This window comes from Pseudorca crassidens, chromosome 5 (genome assembly GCF_039906515.1).
Source record: "Pseudorca crassidens isolate mPseCra1 chromosome 5, mPseCra1.hap1, whole genome shotgun sequence".
In the NCBI taxonomy this organism is placed as follows: Eukaryota; Metazoa; Chordata; class Mammalia; order Artiodactyla; family Delphinidae; genus Pseudorca; species Pseudorca crassidens.
Window position 1 is genome coordinate 94,175,919 of NC_090300.1, and position 6,437 is coordinate 94,182,355.

The window sequence follows — 6,437 nt, forward strand, 5'->3', positions numbered from 1 at the left end:
TGGTGGCACAGTGGTTTAGAGTCCACCTGCCGATGTAGGGGACACGCATTCGTGCCCGGGTCCGGGAAGATCCCACATGCCGCGGAGCGGCTGGGCCCGTGAACCATGGCCGCTGAGCCTGCGAGTCCAGAGCCTATGCTCCACAACGGGAGAGGCCACAGCAGTGAGGGGCCAGGGTACCACAAAAAAAAAAAAAAAAAAAAGCAAAAAGTAAAGTTCTAATATTTGTTCCCACACCCTAACAGTCAGTTTCACATATCTCAGGTGTGCATATTCTACTTTGGACAGCCCTGTGTCAGAAAATGACTTCACATTTTAATTCAGGAAACAGATATATACCCATTTCATGAACTTGATAATATCTATTTCCTAAAAGACTAGAAATTTTTAAATGAGATATGCAAAGGGCCCTGCTCTGCACAAAGGAGGCTTTCAACAAATACTAGTTATAATTAAAAATGATTACCATACCTTAACTTAAAACAAAAGTATGTCATTTTCATCTTTACTTACCTGTAAAATTAGATTCAGAAACAATGGATAGTACCTTTTTTTTTTTAAAGGAAAACTTCTGATTTGGGGCTATGAAATTAGATGTGAAAATGCGGGATAAAACATTTACCCAAATTATCCAAACCTTGTATTCTTAATCTAGAGTTGAAGTCTGTGAAATGTACATTAAAAAATCATGAACTGTCTGAAAAGTAAGAAAGTTAATTTCATGGTTTGGCAAATTAGCTTAATCATAATACTTGATAGTTGGGAGAGAAAACAGGAAGAAGAATAATTACAAAGGGAGAATAATTTTGGTTTATTTAGGTTTTCTGGCTTTGTGATGAAGGTTAACATTTCTGAAAATTCAGAGTTGACATTAACTGTGCAGACTGTTTCCTGGCTCTGTATAAAGGGTAAAATCAATTTAATATTAGTACATATTTGAATTGTTTTAACCATAGTGGGGACACAGTATCCAAATGACCCCATGCCTAGACCTCTGCCAATTTTCTATCACTGATTTCTTTGCCTTGAATCTTTGGAACCTGGGCCAATGGAATTTCCGTTCTGCTGTTTATGCCTATTGAATAAGCTCTTAGTTTTAGATTTGGCCTCATGCCCTCACTAGCATGGAATTCCCAAAGTCAGGAAAATTTTTTTTCTTTTTCTAAATCCCTTGCTACATCCCCAGTGCCTAGTACCTGGCATACTTTAAGCATGCAATATTAATTTAAAGAATGAAGCCACCCATCCTTCTGCATAGTTCAAGGCCTCTGAAGGCAGAAGAGTGAACCTGTATGTAGATTAAGACTTCCTTCTTTGTTGACCTAGAGTCTTTTTTTAGAAGTCAAAGCAGCCCAGATACTGCAGCTAAGATGGATCCCTATAGACAACCATGGGGTCAAGATAGGTCGCCTGTCCTCCGGCAACTACTTCTCAGTATTTTTTATTGGTTCTTCACATCTCTCCAACCTCTAAATACTTAAGTACTTTGGGGTTCAGTCTTTTCTATCCTACTCACCCTATATCATTTAGTCTCCAGGCTTTAAATTTTTATCTCTGGCCTTGACCTCTCCCTTAACTACAAATAATATATTCAACAGCCCAATCAATAGCTCCCAGATGTCTAGTAGACACCTTGTCATAACTGAAATTGAGCTCAAGATATCTCCCCTACCCCACAAAACAGCTAAAGCAGAGCTACCCAGCCAAGTCATGCCTTGATCAGACTAACTGCACTCAACCCACAGACCAAGAAATACATGTTCATGGTTTTAACCACTGAGTTTTGAGGTGATTTGTTATGCAGCAAATACTGATTAATACTCCACCCTAACTAAAATTGCAATTCTCCATCCTGACTCTGATATTTCCTATCCCCCTTCCCTGTTTTTTCCTATACTGCACTTATTACTAACGTTAATATATTTTACTTATATCTCTTTTTTTTTTTTTTGCTATATCTCCCATTAAAATAAAAGCTCTACTTGGGTAGACATTTTTTGTCTATTTGATTCACTGCTGTACCCCCAGAACCTAGAAAGGTACATGCCACTCAAGCTAGCATTAAATATATGGTGGGTAAATGAATTAACAGTCAGCTCTGTGTTCACACCTCTGATACAATTCCCTTAGTACAATATTCAGTATTCTACAAACTCTGCACATTCATCAAAAATACAGTTCACAACACATACAGTTCATGATACATACAGTTCATGAATCATACAGTATGATTTATCTAATATGACTTAAAACCTGGTAATGAGACATTAAAAAATTCCATTTTACTATTCAGCATTGAAGATATGCTCTTTTAAAGTTTTTCCAGAAGAAATAAAGGAGCTTCCCAGCCCTTGAGTTGTAAGCTCCTAAGCAAATTTTGCTTAACTCCCTTAAATGTGTTTCCTGAACTATAAATTAGGAAAAATACCTACATCAAATACAAAGAACAGACAGGAATAAAAATGTACAAAGAAGAGGGATTTCATGCCACTCCTTGATGAAGGAATTGGATACTTAATATTTTGCCTTAAAAAAATATGTGTTCCTACAGCATTCTATTTCTCTTGAAAAGCACTGATTCTGGTTTGCTACTTTCCCAACAGACTCTAAGACCTTTGAAAAATAACTAGCATTCAGTGAATATTTGATAAATGAATGAATATTAGCACTTTAAAAATATTTACCAGAATGATTAAAATAATTAAACTTTTTTTAACTACAATGTGGATGCTCACTTTAGCTACTGTCTTTTTAAATTTTTCTGGCATGAACAATCTTTAATAAAAAATATAGTATGGAAATATACTAAGTCTTCAACTTTTAAAAAATTATAAAAGGAACAAATAAAAGAAAAATATATTTATATGGATGAAATTTTTCAAGATAAAAGTAAAATTAGTGATTCTGAAGAAAAAAAAATTTAATAAAACCAAAGTTGCTTCTTGAAAAGCTGAATAAAATAGACAAACCCCTGGAAAGCCCCACTAAGAAAACAGATAACATTATAATGAAAATGGAAATTCAAATCTACAAAGAAGAGATTAAGAGAATTATTGTATACTGATGTAACTTTACATCAATAAATTTTCAAATTTAGAGAAATAGTTGGTATGTTAAAAATTTTTATTTCCAAAGCTAACACAAGAAGATAGAAAAAATTATCAGATCAATAACCATATTACAAATTCAAATATTTTCTAAAGATCTACCACGAAATAAGCTATCAAGCTTGATTTTATAGGCCAGTTGTACGTAATCTACAAGGATCAAATGATTCTATTTGATTCTCATTATTCTATAGCATAGAAAAAAAGATGGAAAATTTCCAATTCATTTTTCAAAAGTAACATACAATCCAAATTCCAAAAGAGTGAATAAAGAAAATTTATTTTAAATTCTCCCAAACATAAATATAAAATCCTGAATAAAATATCTGCAGCATAGCAAATATAAGGTTTGCTACTACTTCTTGTGTGACCTTGGGTAAATTACTTCACCTCGCTCTCATTTTTTTCCGTCTGTAGAATGAAGATCATAATAGTACCTAAAGCATGACATTATAAAGATTAAACAGTTAAGTTCTTAGAACAGTGCTTGGCACATGGCAAATGCTCAATGTGTTAGCTATTATTATCCTAAAAATAAAATCAATATAATCCACTGCATTATCATTTTAAAGGAAAAAATAAGATATATAAACATTTAATAATTTTTTTAGCAGACATTTCAGCAAATCTTTAAATAAAACTGGTATAAAGGGCAATCGCCAAAACATTTTAAAGAATATTTATCTCACGCCAATAGCACAAATTATACTAAGTGTTAAAATACTGGTCATTCCCATTCAATTAAGTAATAAGACTACGATGTTCAATATCATTATGATTATTCCATACTTTAAAGATTACACTAATGAAATAAAGTATAAGAATATTGGAAGGGATGAAATTATTATTTGCAGATGATATATAGCTAGAAAATCTAAGAGAGGAAGCAAAACTGAATCAATGAGGAATTTTAGTCAGTAGGCTGGATAAAAGATATACCAAAAATCAGTTTCTCTTTTAACAGTAGCAATAACAAATAAAAAATTTATAGGAGAAAAAGAGAACCCACTCACAGTAACAAAAATTATATAATACCCAGGAATAAATTTAATGAAAATGGTACAAGACTATATGATAAGCTATATTAAATTTCATTGAACATAAAATACAACCTGAATACTTAATATTGACTACCTCAGCAGTTTCTATATCTTCTCTATCACCCAACCTAGAAACTTGGAATCCCTTCTAGTTTCATCCCTATCCTCACTCTTCACATTTGAAATCAGTCACTAAGTCCTGCCTATTCCACCTCATATATATTTCTCAAATTTGTCATCTTTTTGCTCTCCACTTCAATTATCTCGGCTATCCTTTGGAAAGATTCCAGTATATTAAATACTCTCCCTACTTCTGGTCTTATCCTCCTCAGAATCATAGCCTGTCTAGCTACCAGGGTAATCAATCTAAAACACAAACCTAACTAGATTAGGCCCCAGTTTAAAACCAGAGATCACCACTGAATTCAGGATGGAGTCCAAGCTCAAGGTTAATAAAGCCTTCAGTCATTTGGACCCAGCTTCGTCTCCTTCTCCTCCTTTCCCATCTTTTTGTGTCTTAAAACATGGCTCTGTTTCTCATATTAGGATACGCAAGTATCTCCAACAAAAGATACTTCTCACCGCTACCACAGTGGTATATCCTACTAAATTTACATCAATTTTTGGTGAAGATTTTTTGAGAAAGACCTTATTTTACATTAAAATAAATACGGAAGAGATGCAAAATTTGTGACTGCTCAAGTTAAAACGCAAGATTTCGAAGAAAGATGGCACTTACAGCAAACAGCTTTGACCCTTTCCCTCAGGTCAAAATGGGGATAATCATGATACATTTGTCATTATTAGTGAAAAATCTGACACTGCCAAACTACTATCACTGTATTTGCCAAGGAACTAAGATGTAACTAATACTTGCTGAGAACATAACTATGCCAGGCAACTGTTCTAAATTCTTCGTTGGTTAACTCATTTTATAATAACTTGACATGATTTCATCTCTACTACTCTCACACTTGCTCTCTACTCCAGCCATAGTGGTGTCCTTGCTGTTCCTTACACACATTCTCAGGCTCCCATTTCAAGGCCTTTGCCCTTGCTATTCTATCTAGAAATCTTTCCCCTTAGAGAGCATAGGTCTCTTTTTCAACTCCTTGTAGTACTGATATTTCCTCCAATGTTGTTTTCTCTATCCTGACCTCCCATTTCCCTTCCTTTTAACCATAACTCTAGAAGAATAATTCTCTATCTTTTTTTCTCCATCTCGCTTTCTTTACTGTGCTTGTTATTTGTTTTTCTTCCCCCTATCAGAAGGTAATGGTAGGATTTTTGTTCTATGACAATAGGATTTTTACGTTATTCACTGAATCTAGTGCCTAGACCACTGCCTAGCACATTCTAGGCTCTAATTATTTACTGAAGGAACAACTTTATGAAACAGATACTACTGTTAGTCAAATTTTACTTTATGAAGAGACTGAAGCAGTGAGAATTTGCCTGTGATCCCATAGTAAAAGGCAGAGCTAGGATTTGTAAGCAGACAGCCTGGCTTCACTCTTTACCACAACTGCATGGTGCCTCTAATTTGTGCGGTGAATTCCATATGCACGATCTACTTAGTACATTTCCTTGATTAGACAGTTCCTTCCCAGCCGGTTCCCTGACTGGCAGGTTTAGCGCACTTTATACAGTCAATTGTTTACAGAATGAATAAATGCATAAATACATTAATTACCCAATGATTTACGCCTCAATTATTATTTTAAGCTTTCAGGCTTAATTTTTAACTTAATATAAAAATAATTCCTGCCTTTAAAAATACAGTGACGTAGAATACTTTCTTTGAATTGACAAAACATGATTTCTGACAAATGGTTTAATTAAAAGGACGTGTACCCTATTCTTAAAATTTTATCCAAACTGGCTTTTAAAGCTTCATTCAACATTAGCATACATTAAGCAAAAAGCTCCAGAACCAGCCTGACTCATTTCATTATATATACATGCATAATATTATCTCTAATGAAAAACCGCGAACAGTGCCATTTCCTTAGACACCAAGATTTATAAAACAATCAACTATGCCAGATAAAAACAGCACCTTCACTTACAAAAACTGACGCTAATCAGAACACCCTCCGGAGCAACACTTGGCTCAGGAGTCACCTGGACCAGCTTTCTCAAACAAATTTGACAACCACTATCATAAGGGCATGACTAACTTGCCACCGAATCCGAATGGCCATAGGTTTACTCTAAGAAACAAACATTCCTGAGTAGAAGGGGTGGACAAATGAGCGGTTTTAAAAAGAGGCCCCTCCCAGGCCGCCTC

The 6,437-nt window shown here is 34.6% G+C and overlaps 1 protein-coding gene across 4 annotated transcripts in view; it reads right to left on the reverse strand.

The window, feature by feature from the left end:
- DZIP3 (DAZ interacting zinc finger protein 3) overlaps positions 1-6,437 on the reverse strand; it is a 119,935-nt gene that overhangs the window by 113,133 nt on the left and 365 nt on the right. Inside the window, exon 1 of one of the 4 annotated variants that reach the window (XM_067738946.1) lies at positions 6,217-6,421. The exons of the other annotated variants lie outside the window; for them this stretch is intronic. The gene's annotated coding sequence lies outside the window, so the exon portion shown is untranslated. Of the gene's footprint in view, positions 1-6,216; positions 6,422-6,437 lie in introns of those variants that run through there. 4 annotated transcript variants of the gene reach the window in all.